This window comes from Orycteropus afer, unplaced genomic scaffold (genome assembly GCF_000298275.1).
Source record: "Orycteropus afer afer isolate SDZICR_OR568_19922 unplaced genomic scaffold, OryAfe1.0 scaffold00303, whole genome shotgun sequence".
NCBI classification, from domain to species: domain Eukaryota; kingdom Metazoa; phylum Chordata; class Mammalia; order Tubulidentata; family Orycteropodidae; genus Orycteropus; species Orycteropus afer.
In genome coordinates, this window is record NW_006921890.1 from 796,072 (window position 1) to 799,605 (window position 3,534).

Sequence of the window (3,534 nt, forward strand, 5' to 3'; positions counted from 1 at the left end):
TTTTCAGTTAAAACATTGGCCAGAGCTATATCATCTGAAGCTTGTCCAGGTTAGAAGATCTGCTTCTAAGATGGCTCGTTCACATGGTGGTTGGTTATAGACCTCAGCCCCTGGCTGGCTGTTGCCAGAGGCCTCAGTTTCTCTTCTCATGGACCTCTCCATGGGGCTGCTTCAGTGTCCTCCCAACATGGCAGCCGGCTTCCAGGAGAGTGTGTAATACCACAGAAATGAAGATGGTAGTTTTCTCTTATGACACGCTTTCAAAAGTCAGCTACTATCACTTCCTCCATAACCTTTTTTTTTTTTTTTTTTTTTAAGAAGTCACTACATCTAATCCACAGTCAAGGAGAAGTAAACTAACATCCATTTCTTAAAGGGGGGAATGGCAATGAATTTGTGGACAGAAATTAAAATCATTACACTCTCCCAAACCAAGTCTAAAAGAATTCAAAGATAGTTAAAATGAATAGGCAGATGGAATATGTATGCAGGTTACAAGTAAAATGTTTTCATTAAGAGGTAATTCACTGGGCCTGTGGGCTCTGGACCTTACTCTTGGGGGACATTACCCCATTGGCATAATATAGTCCGCAGAGAGAATGTTCTACATCCTACTTTGGTGATTAGTGACTGGGGTCTTAAAAGCTTGTGAGTAGCCATCTAAGCTGCAACTATTCATCTCTCCCTGTCGAGAGGTCTCTCCCTGTCTGGAGCAAAGAAGAGTGAAGAAAATCAAAGATGTAAGGAAACAATTAGTCCAAAGGACTAATCAACCACATGAACTCCAGCATACACGAATCAGAGATCAGAAGATAGTGCCTGGCAACCACTGTTGACCACTCTCAAAGGGATCACAATCAGTGATCCAGGCTAGAGTGGGAGAAGAATGTAGACTGAAACTCAAAGTAATAAAAAAAAGACCATCCTTACTTGTCCAGTAGAGTCTGGTGGAAGGCCAAGACTATGGCCCTTAGATGCCCTTCAAGTCTGAACTCATCCCCTTGGCTCAAATTTCAGTTAAATTATAGACCTGTAAGGTGAACAGTTAACAGCAGGGAGGTATGCACTCCTTAGAACAATCAACCTTATGAGACCAAATGGGCAGCATTTGCCCGAGGATGAAACTCAGAAGGCAAGAAGAGATAGGAAAGAAGGAGGCAGTAAACAGAGGGAGGCAGTAGGAAACATGCTTCTACAGTGTGGGGATTGCGATTCATATCACAAAACAGAATATGAAGGAATTGTTGAATGGAAAACCAATTTACTATGTAAACTTTCACCCAAATCATAATAAGATATTATATAAGAAAGAAAGAAGAAGAGGGGGGGAAAAAAAAAAAGGTTGAAAAGAATATTAACTCAACAGGATCTTCCTTCCTTCAGCATTATATAATACAACTCAGACACAAAAATAATGGCTTTTGGGAGGACAGACTTATGTCTGATCCCCTGAGACACTCAATAAACAAAAACAAAAATCCAAACTCTCTGCCACTGAGTCGATTCTGACTGACAGAGATGCTATTGGACAGAGTAGAATTGTCTCATATGCTTTCCAAGGCTGTAAATCTTCACAGAAGCAGACTGCCTCATCTTTCTCACACAGAGTGGCTGGTGGGTCTAAACCACTGACCTATGGATAGAAGCCAGAAGTAATAGAGCTTTAACCAGTTTGTCGCCAGAGTTCCTCCCATAAACAAGAGGCTCACAGGTATGTCTGAGCCAGTCCCGGGCCTCCTTGGTCACAAGTATGTTTTCACTGTATAGTTCCTCAAAACAATTAGGATAGAATTGTTGTTTTTAGGTGCCATTGAGTCATCTATGACTCATAGCAACCCCATGGACAGCAGAATGAAACACCACCTGGTCCCACGCCTGCTCCATAATCCATGCAATACTTGACCCTATTGCGGCAGCCACTGTCAATCCATCTTGTTGAGGGTCTTTGCCTCCTTTTTTCAACCCTCCACCTTACCAAGCATGACATCCTTCTCCAGGGAATGGTCCCTTCTGACAACCTGACCAAAGTAGGTGAGACAAAGTCTGGCCATTCTCGCTTCCAAGGAGCATTCTGGCTGCACTTCCTCCAGGACAGATTTGTTAATTCTTTCAGCAGTCTGTGGGACTTTCAGCTTTCTTCTCTAGCACCACATCTCAAAAGCATCAATTCTTTGGTCTTCCTTATTCATTGTCCAGATCTCCCATGCATATGAAGTGATTGAAAATACCATGGCTTGTGTGAGGCACACCTCAGTCCTCAATGAGACATCTTTGCTCCTCAGCACTTGAAAGAGGTCCTTTGGAGCAGATTTTCCCAGTGCTATACATCATCTAGGAGCTCTGGTAGCACAGTGACTAAGGCGCTTGACTGCTAAACAGAAGGCTGGCAGTTCAAACCCACCAGCCACTCCTTGGAAGAAAGGTTGGGCAATCTACATCTGTAGTGATAACGCCTTGGAAACCCAAGGAGGGGTCACTGAGTTGGGATGGACTCAATGGCACATAATAACAACAACAACGATAGACATCGTCTGATATCCTGACTGCTGCCTCCATTGGTGTCAATTGTAGAAGCAAGCAATGTGAAGTCTTTGACAACTTCAGTCTTTTCTCCATTCATCGTGATGCTGCTTACAGGTCCAATGGTGAGAATTTTTGTTTTCTTTATATTGGGCTATAATCTATCGTGCAGACTGTAGTCTTCAATCTGCATCAGTAAGTGTTTCAAGTCATCCTCACTTTCAGGAAGCAAAGTTGTGTCATCAGCATATCGCAGGTTGTTAATGAGCCTTCCTGCAATCCTGATGCCATGTTCTTCTTCATATGGTCCAGCTTCTCAGATTACTGGCTCAGCATATAGTTTGAATAAGTATGGTGAAAGGATACAACCCTGACCATCCCTTCCTAATTTTAAACCATGCAGTGGTCCCTTGTTCTTTTCGAATGACAGCCTCCTCGTCTGTGTCCTCGTTCCTCATGAATACACTTAAGTGTTCTGGAATTCCTATTCTTCTCAATGTTATCCACAATTAGTTATGCTCGACACAATCACATGCTTTTGCATAGTCAATAAAACACATGTAACCATCTTTCTGATATTCTTTTGTTTGAGCCAAGATCCGTCTGACATCAGCAATGATATCCCTTTTTCCACGTCCTCTTCTGAATCCATCTTGCACCTCTGGAAGTTCTTTGTCAATATTACTGCAGTAACTGTCTTGAAGGATAGAGTTAGAAGGCTCTTTTGTTTGGCAGTCTTGGGGATACCATTAGGAAAGAGTAGCTTGGTTCTGAAGAAGAAAGACACCCCACCACACACATACACTTCAAAAAAAAGGGGGGGATACAAATGTATTTTGAAGAAAAAGAATTGGTATTTAAAAATATACTACATGCTTGACTTGATGGGGAATGTTTCTGTGCAAAGTAAAATTTAAAACAGAAAACAAATTGGTAAAAGTAGAGTTAAGGTTTATTAATCACTAATTGATACTACTTAATCATTCATCCAAGAAGTTCTGGTGGGGTAGTGGT